Genomic DNA, 18,592 nt, shown 5'->3' on the forward strand with positions numbered 1-18,592 from the left:
ACAAAGTGAGTGCCAGGACAGCCAGGGCTATACAGAGAAACCCTGTCTCCAAAAAACCAAAAAAAAAAAAAAAAAAAAAAAAAAAAAAAAAAAAAGAAAATACACTTAGAGTACCTGAGAGCTGACTGGTACAGCTTAGAATCATGGCACACTGTAGAGTTAGAGTTATTTACTCTTATGAGTTTGTTAACTGTCAGAGCTTGCAGATGCTGGACTTCATCATGAGAGAGTACCACAGAGCATGTTGCAGATTTGAGGAGGATCACATTTCAGCGACGAATGTTTTCTGATGTGAGAGTATTGCTTTTACCCCATCATAACTTGGAGATAATTTGTATGTATTAGCTAATGAGAAACGTAAAAGTCTGTTCTGACCACAGAGATATTAGGAAATGGTGCATTGCTGGAGCAGCAGCTCTGTGTGCTCCTATAGAAGTTGGGAGGTAAGATTGGTCTTTCAAGTGGGAGAAGTCAGTGGTAAAACTACAGAAAGATGAAAATCATTTATAAAGTCAAGACACTGAGATGAAAATGATTGACCTCTTTATTAGGCTACAGCCACACGGGCTTACTTGTTATGGTTTAATGTACCTTTAAGTAAGGAATAACAAATTTAAATTCTTTTAGAAAGAATAATGGGATAATCATTTTGTAGGAATTGGCATTTAAAATAAGATTTGTTGCTTATGTGAGCAACACATTTTCCTGAAAGGCTGGGGGCAGAGCCGACAAGTGGCTTATTGAAACCCAAGCTCTAGAGTAATGGGCATGGTAATTATCCTAATCATTTTCCTACCAGAATAACTGATGATGTGTAGACCTCCCCATGACCACATGGTGAGTCAGAGGAACAAGGAATCCAATTCATGATTCCCAGTCCCCGACCATCATTTCATTATTCCGGAGGCCCAAGATCCGCGCTCCTGGGAGGTTTGCCCAGAGCTCCTAACTAGGTCGCTGGGTGAGGTGCAGCGAAGCTTTCTCTGTTTCAATTTACAGGATGAGATGATGGGCATGGACCTGGTAAATTGTACTTGCAATTATTTTCTTAATTATAACTGCAGGGTAATTTCTGCAGATAGGGTACGTCATGCAGGAAGATCCCCTCATGTTAAGGAACAGGGCAACTGAAGGTCTCCCATCTTTGCTAGGAGGCATTTCTGCTGTCCCAGAACCTGCAAATATAGCACAACTTCTTCATATGACAAAAAATGGTGGGCTTACAAAAGACATCAAGCAGGCTGCTCATGGACCAAAACAAGCCTGTTTTGCAAACCTTTTCCCTTTCAGTGTGCCTGCTATGCCTTTATTCCTGCATTGTGAGCATTTCAGCTTTTGATACACAGCAGGGGACTGTTTTTCCACTTCCTGTCTCCTTTTAGATGCTGTCTAGGTTGCTCCGTTTCTTCCCATTTACTCGGTGGGGTAAAACCTTATCTCCTCTTGCCTCAGGTTACACATCTGTCTGTTGCCACCACACTTAGAGAAACAGATCCTACAAACACGTTTTATTGATTTCTTACAGAAACTGGGATATGAGTGTCTAAAAGAGAAACAAAAGAACCACTTTACTCACCAACAAATATCCTCCCCTCAATAAAACTCAAAAACTGGAATAAAAGCCCACATGACAACCCCACAAAAAAATGAAAGCAGAGAAACAAAGGCACACAGGCTGGCTAACATTGTTTTCCGTGGGGAGGAGTAGGGAAGACAGAATTTCCGGTCTCCACCCTATGGTGACTTTACTTAGTCTTTTCTCTAAAGCATTTGCACCTAAAAATAGTGGTGAAGGTGCCCTGCATTTCCCTCCCCTGCAGATACTTATGCCACCAAGGGTTTCTTTCACAAAGTGGGGTTTTCTTTTTCTTTTTCTTTTTTCCTGGCAGTGCTGATTTTACGTCTCTAAGTGCCCCCTAGTGACAAGGTCCAATTTCAAAATTTCTTTTCCAGTGACTTGTTCTATTTACCATTCCTCTTCCTAGTGTAGATGTGACTATCCCAGGGACAAAGAATCAAATTTATAATCAATTTATTTCAATTAGGCAGACAAGAGAGCTTCTGCAGTGGATGTAGGGCATCTTAACAACAAATTAATGTTTTTCTTCAGAAATTCAATTGTAATAGGAAAAATCTTTAGTCCCTTATTATAAGACTAGGGTTCCCCACTGACAATATTACACAATAAACAATTTGGGAATGCAATTAACCAGAATTTCCTGATTCTGATGCAAGGCTGTATTAAGAAGTAGATTTCTGACATTTTTAAAATTTGGCTTTTAAAAGAATAAACAGATATGAAGAATGGTATTCAGTAATCTTTTCCAGTTACCGTTTCTATGAACCCTCTGATCACTTCCCTAAGTCTCATTCCTAGCTAAGAAAGAAGTCACTAGAACGGTAAATATTTCGGCTTCATTACTGGTTTAGCAATGTGTGGCATGGACAACATTAAATAAGGCCTTTAAACCTCAGCTCTTTATGTGCAAGAAGAAATGATATATAACAGAAATAGTAATAATAATAAAAAATTTGTGTTGTGACAAAGTGAGATATTAAAAGCAAAGCTCTTAGTAATTTGTTAATGTATGGGTAGGACTTAAGAAATAATAGTAATTATTATAATGCATAATATGCATAATCCAGTAAGTTGTATATGTCAACTTTATGTTGTTTCTTCTATATTTAAAATTATTTCATATAAGGCTGGGGTGGCGGTGAATATCTGTGATCCAAACACTTGGGAAACTGAGACAGTGTGATCACAAGTTTGGCCTGGGCTGCATGACATGACACTGTCTCAAGGGTCCAAAAGAAATAGATCTATTTGGTGGAAGTAATCTCTCATTTGAGGCACAGCCTTGATGATGAACCTTAAGTGGACTGTGGATCCCATGGACTATGTCTATTTCTAATTGATGCTACTTTCAGATTCAGGTTAGAACCAAAATTTCCAAGAGCTTAATTTGAACATTCAATGCATTTTACAGTAGCATGTTTGGCCAGTTTTCTGTGAAGGAAAGGAAAATGGGAAACATAAATTTTGGGGCATTAGATCCCCTGGAGCTGGAGTTACAGATGGTCATGAGATACTTGATATGGGTGCTGGGACTCAAACTCGGGTTTGCTGGAAGAACATTATGCACCCTCAACTGCTGTGCTGTCTTGTACAGCATCAACACTTTCTTGTTTTCACCAATGAGGAAACTAGGGCAGGTGGCTTTCATCAGTCTGCCTCGGTGCTGGGAAATGTCTGTTCTGGAGCTGCTGATACACACAAAAGTATGCTGATGGCATACTTTCCTTGATGGCATCTGGGGCAAAGCAGGTCAGTGACCACGAAGTTAGCAGCACACGTTAATTGAGATGCCCACTACATTTTATGTAACTGCCTCTATTTTTTTTTTTCATTTATGATATTCCCCACTTCCACTGGTCATCCACTCTTCATCCTGCTCCTCTCTCTTGTTTACATACCTCATCAAAAGTGAGCCCTGATTAGCTTAAGGTTAAAGGGAGTGGCTCCCAATTAGAACTTAAATTAGAACTTATGCAGAACAATAGAACTTAGCCAGTGCTTTGGAGAGGAAGAGCAGGGCTGTGCAGGCTTTATTAAGTCTCCTTTTCCATTTGCTCAGTTGATAATGCTCACAGATGAATCGAAAATTTGTGACTGAGGTTGGGGACAGTATGTCATAATCACAGGAAGCCATTCAGTCCAATGATCTTGAGGCAACTAACTTCCTTCACTCTCCAGGCAAAGTCTGCCAGTGGGTCTTGACTAGAGCTCAGGTTAGTTTTCCTGGACATACAACTCTTTATTGCAGTTTTGTCCTGTTTAGTCATTTCCTTTTCATTCATTCAATTTCATTTGCAGTCAAAGTATACAGAGCCTGTTAATTCTATATCTTTGTGACATCTTTGTTTGTCACACCTACAGACCTAATGCTTATTTTGAAAAACCTTTTTCATCTCCCTTTACAGATTTGTTCTTTCATCTACATGTCTTCAGTTTCCTCTGTCCTTCTACACCACTTTGGGTTCAAACAGCTCATGTAGTTGCATATCAGTCTTCCTGAGATCACTGTAATTATTAGAAGTTTCTGTTTAATCAGTCACGTTAACTGCAGAAAGGGGTAAGGAGATGAGCCATTTGGTAAAGAGTTTGTCTTACATACAGGAGGAGATGAACTCATGTACAAATGGTGGATCCAATGGCAAGCACTTATAATCCCGGTACTGAGCAGGGGGAGACAGGTGTGTTCCTAGGGCTTGGTGATCACTTAGCCTAGCTGATTTTGTGAATTCCAGCCAAGTGAGGAGCCCTGTCTCAAAGTGATATGAATGGAACCTGAGAAGTGACACTTGAGGTTGTCTTCTGTCTTCCACATGCATGCCATGTGAGGGGTGTAAGTACGTACACACACACACACACACACACACACACACACCCAGAGCACAGAGAACTGTGCAATCCCATGGTATGTTCAATTCAGAGCCAACAGAATCAAGTTACTTAGGCAGCTTTGCTACTGATGAACAGGGAGCAGGTGATTGGGCAGAGTTGGCAAGCTTGTTATGACAATATCAACATGGCCCAGAAGTGGGACAGAGGGTACCGAGTGCTTTAATATTCCAGTCCCCAGTGTATAGCTACAAACACCTACAGTACACACGGATTCACTCAAAGGATGGTATGAATTGAACAAAAGATAGTTACTTATGGATATCTTCTATTAAATAGATAACACCTATCATGAAGTTGACATTTCATAAAAATGTCTTAGTGACTAAATGGGTGAATGACTCTTTGGCTGTGTGTCATGGCTACATGTCTGCTGTTCTGTGTTTAGCCCAATTTGAGCAGGGCAGCAAAGTTGCAAAGTGCAGTGCCCCAGAAGCAATGGTTTGTGTTGTGTCTATGCCAGGCCTGCTGCCTTTGCACTCCTCTGTGCAGACTGCCAGTTTTCTAACTCTGCTTCCTTTCTCTGGTAGGTGCACACTGTCCCCCAAACAGCAGGTTATGCAGAAGGGTCTGGACACAGCAGGAAGTCTGTCTTTATGATTGTAAAATCTAAATCAAAATGAATCTATACATCTACTTATTTTCAAGAATGATTATAAACATTGAACTCTGGAGAAAAGAGTACCAATCAGTTGCCACTGAAAATGACCCCCATAATGTCTCTCTTTGTTAATAAAACCTCGAACTCATCTTTGTTCTTTGAACAGACCAAAACTTTCTTGACTGGTGTGTATGTCCCAGAAAGCAGTGTTAATTTTTGCATTTTGCTGATGAAACATTTTAAATTTGGGTCTTGGACTCTGTGTTTTAATTGACTTTTTACTTGAATCAAAATATGTTTGGAGTAGAATTGAATAAAGTTGGATGAGTGAGATCAAAGTTTGCAGCAACAGCATTGACTGCCACATTCCTGCTCTTCATATCTGTCAAAACGAAGGATAAATATGGACCAATAGAACATGACAGTGCACACCATAGGGAGTCAGCCTGAGGAAGTGTGGCTTGGGAGACCTGCTACATCCGTATAGAAGCTATAGGATGAATATAGGACATATTACTTGTTTTATAAATCCCTTGGACCCTGTTTTAGTTTTTAAAAGCAGAATGTAAAAATCAAGAAAGACCAAGAGCTATGACTAGGGACCACACAGAACCAAAGCTCTTTCCACTTTTGAGGCAGAGTTTTTTTCTAGACAAGATGGGAAACCTATGTAAGTTGTGTCTAGGGCAGCTACAAAGAAGCAGCTAGAAGATCAATTAACAACTTTTGTTTTTGACTTACTATGAATAAGGAAATGCACAAGTTGGTGGTGAGTCAGGGGTGAATATAATATGCTTAGGAAGTGAATATAATATGCTTATGACCTCGGATCTAAGAGTGCAGGCACAGTCGGACAACCCCGAGCGGAATGCTCAGCTCTAAGCTAGAGTGGATGGGGAGCTTACTGAGTTCTCTGAGGAGGTGATCTGTAATCTTAACTCTGCTGCAAAGTCCGGATGTAGGGAGGAAGAGCTGAGGATGGGAGAGGAGTTCAAGAATAAAATCCAATGTGGCCAGGGAGCCCCTCAATCTCAAGCTGCTGCTAGGAGTCTAGTGCAACAGAAACAGCTTTCTGTTGGATGTCTTGGGAGGCACAGGCTGTAGGGTAAGACTGATGAGTAGGGAGATGGGTCATCAGTGATCACAAGAAATTGTATTGTCTTCAAAAGCCTATGGGAAGCCTTTGAACTGTTTATGCTATGGAGCACTGCACTCAGATCTTTGATGGTGACATTCATACTGGATAGAGTATGAATAACGAGATTTGGGGTGGGGTAGAGTGGAGGTTTAGGAAAGAGTGAGAATAGAATAGAAAGAGTAAGGATAGGGAGAGGTCATGGTGGGAAGAGGACAGAAAGAAACAGGCATTTGGTGGCAATATGGGTTTAGGACTTGATAACTGAATATGTGAACTAGAGAAGACAAATTCAGTGTTCACAGCAGGGCAACTAGATGACTGGAATGGAGCCTAGAGATGGAGGAGGGGCAGGCTTCTGGTTAATGACTATAATAGCCTAATATCAATAGGGAGTTGATAATATGAGCTTCAGAAGACAGTCTACAGGAGTGGATGGTATCTCCCAGAAGAGCGTACGTAAAAAAAGCAACATAAAACATTTGTGCTCTGTTCAGAAAAATTTCCCTTGTGCCCATGTGTTCGAGGCTCTTCCCTACTTTCTCTTATCTTAGTTGAAGTGTATCTGATTTTAAATGAAGGTCCTTGATCTACTTGGACTTGATCTTTGTACAAGAATGGATCTATGTGCATTCTTCTACATGCTGACCTCTAGTTGAACCAGCACCATTTGTTAGAAAAAATGTTGTCTTTTTTCCACTGGATGGTTTTAGCTCCTTTGTCAAAGATCAAGTGATCATAGTTGTATGGGTTCATTTCTGGATCTTCAATTCTATTCCATTGATCTACCTGCCTGTCTCTGTACCAATATCATGCATTTTTATCACTATTGCTCTGTAATACAGCTTGAGGTCAGGAATGGTGATTCCCCCAGATATTCTTCTTCTTTTTATTTTATTTTATTTTATTTTTTGTCTTTTTCGAGATTGGGTTTCTCTGTATAGCCCTGACTGTCCTGGAACTCACTTTGTAGACCAGGCTGGCTTCAAACTCAGAAATCTGCCTGCCTCTGCCTCCTGAGTGCTGGGATTAAAGGCGTGTGCTACCACGCCAGGCTCTCCCCCAGATATTCTTTTATTGTTGAGAACAGTTTTCGCTATTCTGGGTTTTTTGTTATTCCAAATGAATTTACAAATTGCTCTAACTGTACGAAAAATTGAATTGGAATTTTGATGGGGATTCCATTGAATTTGTAGATTGCTTTCAGCAAGATAGCCATTTTGCTCTTGGTCCATGAGCATGGGAGATTTTTCCATCTTCTGAGATCTTTGATTTCTTTCTTCAGGGACTTGAGGTTCTTGTCATACAGATCTTTCACTTGCTTAGTTAGGGTCACACCAAGGTATTTTATATTATGTGTGACTATTGTGAAGGTTGTCATTTCCCTAATTTCTTTCTCAGCCTGTTTGTCCTCTTAGTATAGGAAGGCTACTGATTTGTTGGAGTGAATTTTATATTCAGCCACTTTACTGAAGTTGTTTATCAGGTTTAGGAGTTCTCTAGTGGAATTTTTGGGATCACTTAAGTATATTAACATATCATCTTCAAATAGTGATATTTTGACTTCTTCGTTTCCCATTTGTATCCCTTTGACCTCTAATTGCTCTGGCAAGAATTTTGAGTGCTATATTGAATAGGTAGGGAGAGAGTGGGCAGTCTTGTCTAGTCCCTGATTTTAATGGGACTGCTTCAAATTTCTCTCCATTTAGTTTGATGTTGGCTAGTGGTTTGCTTTTATTATGTTTAGGTATGGGCCTTGAATTCCTGATCTTTTCAAGACTTTTTATCATGAAGGGGTGTTGAATTTTGTCAAATGCCAAATTTAATGAGATGATCATGTAGGTTTTTTTTATTTTGTTTATATAGTTGATGTTTACATATGTTGATGGATTTCCATTTATTGAATTGTCCCTGCATCTCTGAGATGAAACCTACTTGTTCTTGGTGAATGATTGTTTTGAAATGTTCTTGAATTTGGTTTGCGAGATTTTTATTGAGTATTTTATGCTCTAAGATCAATAATCGACAAATGGAACCTCGTAAAATTACAAAGCTTCTATAAGGCAAAATACACTGACAATAGGACAAAACGGCAACCAACAGATTGGGAAGAGATCTTTACCAATCCTAAAACTGATAGATGGCTAATATTCAATATATACAAAGGACTCAAGAAGGTAAGCTCCAGAGAACCAAATAACCCTATTGAAAATGGGGTACAGAGATAAGCAAAGAATTCTCAATGTCGAATGACTGAGAAGCACCTAAAGAAATGTTCAACATCCTTAGTCATCAGGAAAATGCAAATCAAAACAACCCTGAGATTCCACCTAACACCAGTCAGAATGACTAAGATAAAAAACTCAGGTGACAGTAGATGCTGGTGAGGATGTGGAGAAAGAGAAACACTCCTTCATTGCTTGTAGGACTGCAAACTGGTACAACTACTCTGGAAATCTGTCTGGTGGTTCCTCAGAAAATTACACATATTATTACCTGAGGACCCAGCTATACCTCTCCTGGGCATATACCCAAAAGATGCTCCAACATATAACAAGTACACATGCTCCACTATGTTCATAGCAGACTTATTTATAATAACCAGAAGGTGGAAAGAACCCAGATGTCCTTCAACAGAAGAGTGGATACAGAAAATGTGGTACATTTACACAATGGAGTACTATTCAGCTATTAAAAACAATGAATTCATGAAATTCTTAGTCAAATGGCTAGAATTAGAAAATATCATCCTGAGTGAGGTAATCCAGTCACAAAAGAACACACTTACTAATAAGTGGTTGTTAGCCCAAAAGCTCAGAATACCCAAGATAGAATTCCCAAACCATGTTAGGCTCAAGAATAAAGAAGTCAAAAAATGTGAATGCTTCAGCCCTTCTTAGTAGGGGGAACAAAATACTCTTGGGAGGAAATATGGAGACAAAGTATGGAGTAAAGACTGAAGGAAAGGTCATCCAGGAACTGCCCTACTTGGAGATCCATCCCATATACAGACACCTAAACCCAGACACTATTGTGGATGCCAAGAAGTGCTTGCTGACAGGATCCTATTATAGCTGTCTCCTGAGAGGCTCTGCCAGTGCCTGACAAATATAGAGGTGGATGCTCTCAGCCAACCATTGGACTAAGCAAGCTGTCCCCTATGGAGGAGTTAGAGAAAGGACTGAAAGAGATGAATGGATTTGCAACCCCATAGGAAGAACAACAATGTTAACCAACCAGACCGTCGGACTCCCAGGGACTAAAGCACAAACCAAAGAGTACACATGGAGTGACTCATGGCTCCAGACACATATGTAGCAGAGGATGACCTTGTTGGACATCAGTGGGAGGAGTGGTCCTATGAAAGCTCGATGCCCCAGTGTAGAGGAATCCTAGGGAGGTGAGGTGGGAGTGGCTATGTGGAGGGAGAGCATCCTTATAGAAACAGGGAGAGGGGATGGGAGTGGGTGGTTCTCCAGGGGAAACCAGGAATGGGGATAGCATTTGAAATATAAATTCATTAAATATTCAATAAAAAACAATAACTTCACGAAATTTAAAAAAAAAAAAAAGAAACCCCAGTCAGGTATTTCATGATTTTAATGTTGAAAAGGAAAAGAAACTGAGAGACCATTTCAGTTCCCACAGTCCTGGATTTCAGCTTGGACCAACAAGCTACAGTGTCCTCTGAACACAACACTGACCTAAGGAAAGAACACAGACCTCTGAAACGGAGCTTTCCAAGTTGTCATCTGCTTGAGGTTTAAAGTTTAGTGAATTTCCTTCTTTTCAGTTTATAACTAGAATATTCTAGAAAGATTGGTATAATATCGCCAGAAATCCTGATAAACTTCTGCCGTGTGGCATGTATTCTGTGAGCACATCTCTTTACTTGATCCTAAACTTTGGAGAATAATGGAGTGAAAATTGAATCAAATAAGCTTTTATCATTCTGTGGCACTGTTAAAAACATACTGTGAAATTCTTTAAGAAACCTATCACCTGAAAGAAAACTTCTAGAAAGTTCTGGTACATTGTTGAATTGTGGAAAAGCCCTGTTCTCATTCAGCCTGTTTTTCTTTTGTCTTGGTTAGCAGCAAATCCATGATGGCGTACTTTGGGCTGGCTCAGAAGCACACAGACCATAAGCCTTGGAGGTGAGACCTAAAAACATAGTTTCAAAATTAAACCTGTTGAAGAAACAAGATAAAGCTTCCAATGGCTTTAGTTACTTTGCCCCTTTATCTTAGTTTCCTATGAAGGCTTCTATATCTTATATACTACCATCATTTAAGGATCTTAGGTTCTTTATTAAGATAATTCTATCTTATCCAGTGATTGTTTTCATTTATAACATTATGGATTAATCTTCTTCCCTACCTCCCACTCTTCCTCCTTCCCTCCCTTCCTCTCTTCCTCCCTTCTTCCTCCCTGCCAATCTTCCTTCTTTGATTTTGTTCTTTCTTTCACTTTCTTCATCAGAATTTCATATGCTCCTGGTGAGTTGCTGCTGCTAACCTTGAATTCTTGATTCTCCTGTTTCTGCTTTTCAGCTGCTTAGATTATAGGTATGTACCACCATAGCTGGCTTTATCCTCCTCTCCCTCTCCCCTCTCCTCCCCTCCCCTCTTTCCCTCCCCTCTCCTCTCCTTTCCTTTTCTTCCTTTTATATGAAGAAAACTTCAATGAGAATTTTTTGAAAAGACACAAAGACACTTGGCAAACAAAACCTGGATCTAGTGTGAATTGCTCTCAGTTCCAGGCCCATCTTTTGTCTATAACTTGTTTTCCTATCTCAGCTGCATCTTGCAGACTATTTGGTGATGTGTGGAGAAACAAGTCCACCTCTTCCTATGCTGTGCTATAGGACAGGTATTAATTATGCTCAAAGGCTACATGACTTGAAGTAATTGTTTTCATAACCAAGAAATACATGGTACCCTGTTACCTGATAAATCACTGGGATAGGAATGAGGCAAAGATGATGGGAGAAATCTATGGTTTTAAGCAGTCCAAACTCCAGTTACATCTGAAGTTCACAAGTATACTTGTGAGAATGCCTTATATGCAACCCAAAGATAAACATATTTGTTACGAGGAGTTGATTGAGGATGCCATGATGAAGAGTCCCTAACTCACATAGGTTCTTATAAATCTGCATCGATCAGCCACCATTTTGATGTTAGTAATACTATCCAAGGCAATCCACAGCAGAGTATATGATTTTGGCTGTCCTGATAGGGACACTGATCACTAGTGTCTTACAATGCAAACTGAAGAATCTGTGATCAGACAGATTGTGTGAGAGAAGAGGGTCAGCACAGAATATATTGTGTAACTCAGTAGCAGGCAGGCGGTGGCTGGGAGTGACGGGTCTGCTGAGCATCAGGGCTTTCAAGGTTAGTCCCAGGAGCATATATGTTGTAAGGTGCTCAGGAAGATTTTTAAACATACAGCCAAGGCGAAGCTCTCTTGGACTAAGGAAGCTAGACAAGGAGAAGAGCTCAGAGACAGAGATATCTGTTTCTAGGTCTTTTGAGTAGTTAGTAGTATAAAGATCTTGGCTGAAAAATATAGTAACACAGGAAATAAGATAATGAAAAAATACTCATAATCACAGTCCACATTCAATTTTAACACTGCACACATATTAACTACTTACAGTGAGGCAGCTTTTAATATACAAGCATTTAATAAGTAATATAAGATTTAGGGATGAAAAAGTTTGCTCAGACATTTACCCATCACATGCACTCAGCCTGATACAACTCCAAAATCCAGGGCTGCGATATCTAGCATATGAAAGATATCCGGGTTCAAGTTCCATGGTATAAGATGAGGGTTGTTTGGGACAGGGAAGGACTCAGGTGTAAGTACTGCCCATATTTCCTCTTCATGTGTTTATGCTTATAGAAACAATGAATCCAGAGTTGGCTGTTAAGTATGGGTGTAGGGAGGGCAAGGAATATCACAAAAGGAATGGGTGTAGGGAGGGCAAGGAATATCACAAAAGGAATCTGCACCCATCTTTCCCCACCATTACCATCTGGGACAGTTGAAGGGTCATGGAATAATTAAATTCCCAACAAATTTGCTTTTAATAAATAATGTAGCAAGATCACAGATCACTGGGAGCTGGCCATGAATTACAGAAATTAGGAAAACTTGTGAATACCTACGCTCAAATGCTCAAGCTTGCGCCTCATCTTGGAGAATACAGAATGAATGCAACTCGTCAGAGTGAATTCACCATGCATAGCCAGGATAAGCTTCAAAGAATCCAGAGTCAGCCAGTTCATGATGGGAGTGTAGGGCTATATACAAGAAGCCTACTGCGAGTGGAAGGGGAGGATGGAGCACAGAGTAGGAGTGGAAATCAAAAGGGAGACGGTAGGTACACACTTAATTTGCCTCTTAACTCAAACTGCTGAATTACATATGGAACTTATTTTTCTTACTGAAAAAGTCCCAAATTTCCAGTCCTGAGGAGATTGGAAGAGTAGTGTAAATGTTGTAATGAGGTCTCTGTTGTATTACAATGATATGGTAAATGCTGTGCAGGCATGGCGATCCCTGTAATCCTAGGATTCTGGAAGCAGAGACAAAAAGTCATGAGGCAAAATCACTAACTAGACTAGCTGATGAGCTGTGGAATAAAGTGAGAGACCATATTTCAGTAACTGCAATGACAGCCATCAAGGAAGACACTTGATGCAAGCACACAGCAATGTAGACATATATCTGTACGCACATGCGTGCCTCCACACATGTAGACATACAAATGGACACACACACACACACACACACACACACATATATATATGTGTGTGTGTTCACCACACATTGGTACATTCATGAATTAAGTTATTTGCCTTCCTCTTATTGAATAATGTGAATTAATTTGTATATTCTTTGATAATTTGTTTACTTGTTTCGCATGGAATAAACTAACAAAAGCAGTCAAAAAAATAAGAATATCATGATGGGAATCCCAGTCCCTGGCCTATGACAGGGCATTTAACTATACTTGCACCTGAGCACATTTACTATTCAAACAACCATAACAGACTTGACTTAAGGGCCTGAGATTTTAGATGATTAGTAAAAATCTTCCTTCAAAGTTTTGTGCAATTACTATTCATATTCAAGTTTTCCTAGTTGCTTAACATGTGATATATGTATGTTTTATTAGATTCATTTTGAATTTTCAACCATCTAGATTTGGGACTTTAAATCTAGATAATTTTAAGTGAGTTTCTGTTTATTCCTTGTGTTGGGAAAAGTGCGTTTCACAAAAACCATGGAGAAAGTCTTAGCTAACTTGAGTTTATTAACTCAGTTGTCAACTTTTTGTTTTCTGTAAAAATAGTTGTTTTCATCAACTTTTCCAAAAGAATGACATTATAAGGGTGAATCTCAAGAACTATGATTGTGGTATTATCATGAATAAAATATGTGAGTGCAGAGAATATTAAATACCCAGATCCTAGAGTTCTACAGTCAGGCATCATTCACAAACCAGCAAGAACATGTGTGCTTCATTAAAGTCAATGGAGTGTACCACTTCATCGTTGCATATCCATCATCCAAACGTTTCAATTTTAGTTAACACACACAAAACTAATTTAAAAGTCAAATGAGGAAATTAGTTCTATTCCATGTTACAATTCCATGGAGATATCAAGTCATCAGGTTTAGCCTCAGGGGGTAGGAGAACATATCAATACATGAGTGGCAACCTTGTAAAGAAACACAAATCCATTTAGAGTAACCCTTTCCCCACAACCATCTCAACAGAAATTTATTTACTGTTGTAAAAGAGTCCCTCAAATTACTCTATCACAAAATACAGGCCTGATCTACAAATTTTTAGTGCACACATGCAAATGTGCATGGGAGTGTGTGTGTGTGTTTTAGAGAGAGAGAGAAAGAGAGAGAGAGAGAGAGAGAGAGAGAGAGAGAGAGAGAGAGAGAGAGAGAGAGAATCTTTCCAAACACACAAAAATTGAATGAAAATCATTTTCACATGTATGTTACAAACACCAGTGAAAACATCCCCTTGTTCATACCTCTTGTAGTTTTTCTTGTAGTTGCATCAGCACCAAGACTCTAGTCATTCTCTTTTCTTTGTGTTATTTTTCTTTCTTGTTTTTGCCACACTTGCAGCTTCTTCTTATTTTTCATTACTTCCTTTTAAACATTTGTTTATCAGTCTCTACTGTGGGGTCACCAAGGATTCTCTCTCTAACTTATTCATTCTAACATCTAGTTTTCAAACTTGCTCCTATAAAATCGAGTAAGCCTGAATATTCATTTCTATTTAAGCCTCTTTCTAAAACTAGGATTTCTTTATTGTTATTTGTACAGACTTAAAAAGGGAGAAAAGTTACTAAGATTCCTTGTATTTTTTGATAAGGCACATGTGTGGTGTGTGTGTGTGTGTGTGTGTGTGTGTGTGTGTGTGTGTGTGTGTGAGTGTTTGTGTATGTACATGTGTGAGTATGTGGTTTATGTGTGTGTGTGTGTGTATGTATGTGTGAGTGTGTATGTGTGATTGCGTATGAGTTCATGTTAGTGTATGGTGTGTTTGTGTGAGAAAGAGAGTGTGTGTGCTCTCTCTTTTTCTGTAGTGTGTGTGAGTATGTATGTGTGTGTGGTATGTGTGGCCAATCTTTCTCTGTAGTGTGTGTTTTATCTATGTGGTGTGTGAGTGTGTGTGTTTGTGTGTGTGCATGTGAATGTTTGTGTATAGGACAGAAAAGAACACTGGCACTTTCCTGAGCTACTCTCTGCCTTGTTTTCTAGAAATAGGGTCTCTCATGCTTTGAAAACTCAGTGGGCTGGAGTTTTCAAAGCAGACTGGTTGATTAGTTGAGTCCTATGGATCTCCCTATCTATGTTTCCGTAGCCCTGGGATTGCAAGTCCAGTCCACAATTCTAGGTTTCAAAGAAGCAAACAAACAAATAAACAAACAAGCAGGGATCTGGTGGAGCAAAGTTGTGTTTGCACGATGCCAAGCCCTTTACAAACTGAGCCTGCGCCCCAGCCCTGCTAAGTCCTGCTTGTAGCTATGGCGCTTCGCAGCTAGTTGTCTGTACTAGAACTTTGCTCTCCATACTGACTGTCCTGGCACCTGTATTTCTGTGGACCCCAGCCTTCTCAATATAAAGTAATTGCATCATTTACATTCCAGGTCTGACTGACTGCTAGAGATACTGCTCAGTAGACTATGCACTTCCTAGAAACCATTCAAAGAAGGCCTTTATGCTACAGTAGGGAAACTGGGTCCTTTCTGGTTAGTCTAATTCAGGGAATCATGAGGAAACACCACCTTTGAACAAGACATTTAACACAGGCACGTTGCTCTCACTTGAGGACTTTAGGGAAAGAGTCAGGCTAGTAGGCTTTGAATCCCCTTTGCTATGGAGGGAAGTACAAATGACTTGAAGAATTCAAGTCACAGAGAGGATGATGAGTGAAAATTTGTGTTTGAATAGAAAAGACAGTTTTGAAAATGTGTCATCAAATCTGACCAAATAGCACAGGTCTCCACTGTGGTCCTGGCCATGCCTTTCTTCCCACCACCATGCCATACGCCCTACAGCCTCTTAGACCCTTGTGGAGAACTTTGCTTTCTTCTCCACCACGTTACTGAAGCTTTTGTTCAGCACCCTCCTCTCCAGCTAACACTTCTATGCACATTTTATCCTGGAGATCCCTCTTAACATAAACTAACAGTTGACCATGACAATCTTAGGTCATATATCATCAATCACCACTCGAAATATATACTTCCCTTTGGGGACTCTGTGCAGTGCAGATAAACACCCCTTAGATAAACACCCCATGCCTCTTTGGTAAGGAATGTAGACTTTCCTTTAGTCCCAAAGCTGCCAATGCTTAATTACCTAGGGTTCTGTTATATTGCTGCTCTTGTATACTTTGTTCATCTAATACATAGCTGGGTCCCTCTTAGTCTAAACCTGTGCCTATCTATCACGTGCTTAGGAAGATGCCCCCAAACCTGTGCTCACTGCCATCCATCCCTCAAATACCCTTGAATATCCCTGCAGAACATCAAGCAAAACCAGGGATAGTCTCTCTGCCACTTGACCATCTTTCTTCCCAGTTAGATGATAAGCCCTTCAAGGCTATCTGTTCATTTGCTCATCACTGTGTGCTGTCTTTAGCCCGGAGTATGCATCAGCATTAATCACCATAATAAATAGTATTAGAGTTTTTGTATGCTCTAGTGATGTGAGAGTTTCATCTTCATAAAGCTGACAAAGGTCTTTACCTATCTCGAAACATGTACAGGGAGATGGATGTGTATATTTATGTATTCGATAGTTTATATAAACATAGTAACACTTTCTCACATTTAAGTCAACCTATGCAATAAATGATAGTGTTAGGATAGTGATGCTTCGCTGCTGTTCTCTTGCTGCAGAAGCAGGGGATAAAGAATAAACCGAATGATGTATGTCCCTGGAACTGCAGGTGCTGCTCAAGGACAGGGTACAATGCTATAAAATTGCTCCTGATCATTATCTAACATCATTATCCTATTTAGGACATTCCAACCTTACACAGACCTTTCCAAGTGCATTAAGCCTAATACTTCTTAAGACATCTGAGTTTCTATGACTTCCATTTACTTCTTATAAGAGGGATTACAGGCTAAGAAATAATTTGTAAATTAAGAATAATGACCAGTTTCTGGAAGTATGTACAGTCAGCAGCATGCCTCTCACCTGCTTGAAAATGGTCATAATTTATCCCTGATTTAAAATGGTCATTATTCCTTAAGTAAGAGAGTAACTTCATAACCTTGGGTGGAAAGAAATTAAACTTTATTTAATTTATTTATTTATGTATTTATTTACTTCTGTTATTTATGTCTATGTGTGAGAGTACATGCCTATCGTGTGTATGTGGAGTCCAGAGGTCAACTCCAGGTGCTATTCTTCCCCAGGAGTCATCCACCTTGCTTGTTAAGACAGGGTCTCGCCCTGAAACCTGCAGCTCATAGATTAAGCCACGCTGACTGTCCAATGAGTCCCAGGGATCCAGCTGTGTCTGACTTTGTCAGCACTTGCTTTACAGACCCTCATCACTACACCCCACTTTCTATGTGAGTGTGGGACACAGGTCCTCACGGCTGCCGAGATACCACTCAAGCCCTGATGATGAAATTTTGGTCAGTCAATTTTCTTTTTGCTGTGCCTGGGTCCAAATACTGTGCCTGGGACCTCCAGCATGCTAGGCAAGTGCTCTACACTCTGATTAATGTGCAGCTCTAACATGTATTTGGACATTAAAACACATTAATCATAAAAAGGAAAATTTGTTGTTATTATGAAGTCTTAGATTTCTGGTCACCAAAGAACATTTTAATATGCTGCAAACTAAAAACATGCAAAAATACATGTATCTGACCATGGACTTACAGCAAGAATATAAGAACTCTCTAATTAATAGTAGATGAGTCATTTATTTTCTTTTCTTTTCTCTGAAAAATGTATTTTGCTTTTTATTTATGTCTATCTTTGTGTATTTGTATACATAACTGTGGGTGCCTGTGGAAATGAGAAGAGAACAGTTGATGCCCCAGAGATGGAATTACAGGTGGGTATGAGCTGCCTCCTGTTAGTGCTGGGAACCGAACTCAGATCCTCTGGAGGAGAAGGTAACACTTTTAACTGCTGGGCCATCTCCCCAGCCCCAAAGCTTTTTATTTTCAAGAAATGTGAGACAAATCACAAGAACAGTTGTTATACTAGAAAATACAAGGAGATAAGAATGGATCAATTCACATTCTTTTACATGTTAACCATCAGTTGAGCCAGCATGATTTGTTGAAAATGCTGTCTTCTTTCCACTGAATGGTTTTAGCTCCTTTGTCAAAGATCAAGTGACCATAGGTATGTGGGTTCATTTCTGGGTCTTCAATTCTACTCCATCGATCTACCTGTCTGTCACTGTACCAGTACCATGCAGTTTTTTATTTTTATTTTTTATTTTTTATCACAATTACTCTGTAGTGCAGCTTGAGGTCAGGTATAGTGATTTCACCAAAAGGTTCTTTCTCTTCTCTTCTCTTCTTCTCTTCTCTTCTCTTCTCTTCTCTTCTCTTCTCTTCTCTTCTCTTCTCTTCTCTTCTCTTCTCTTCTCTTCTCTTCTCTTCCTTTCCCTTCTCTTCCCTTCCCTTCTCTTCCCTTCTCTTCTCTTCCCTTCCCTTCTCTTCCCTTCTCTTCCCTTCTCTTCCCTTCTCTTCCCTTCTCTTCTCTTCCCTTCTCTTCTCTTCTCTTCTCTTCTCTTCTCTTCTCTTCTCTTCTCTTCTCTTCTCTTCTCTTCTCTTCTCTTCTCTTCTCTTCTCTTCTCTTCTCT

At 39.7% G+C, this 18,592-nt stretch overlaps 1 protein-coding gene across 1 annotated transcript in view; it reads right to left on the minus strand.

Moving 5' to 3' along the window:
* Positions 1–18,592, minus strand: part of Chst9 (carbohydrate sulfotransferase 9) — a 273,378-nt gene that overhangs the window by 84,003 nt on the left and 170,783 nt on the right. The gene's annotated exons all lie outside the window — the stretch shown is intronic.

The sequence above is a fragment of the Mus caroli genome, chromosome 18 (assembly GCF_900094665.2).
Source record: "Mus caroli chromosome 18, CAROLI_EIJ_v1.1, whole genome shotgun sequence".
Lineage (NCBI taxonomy): Eukaryota > Metazoa > Chordata > Mammalia > Rodentia > Muridae > Mus > Mus caroli.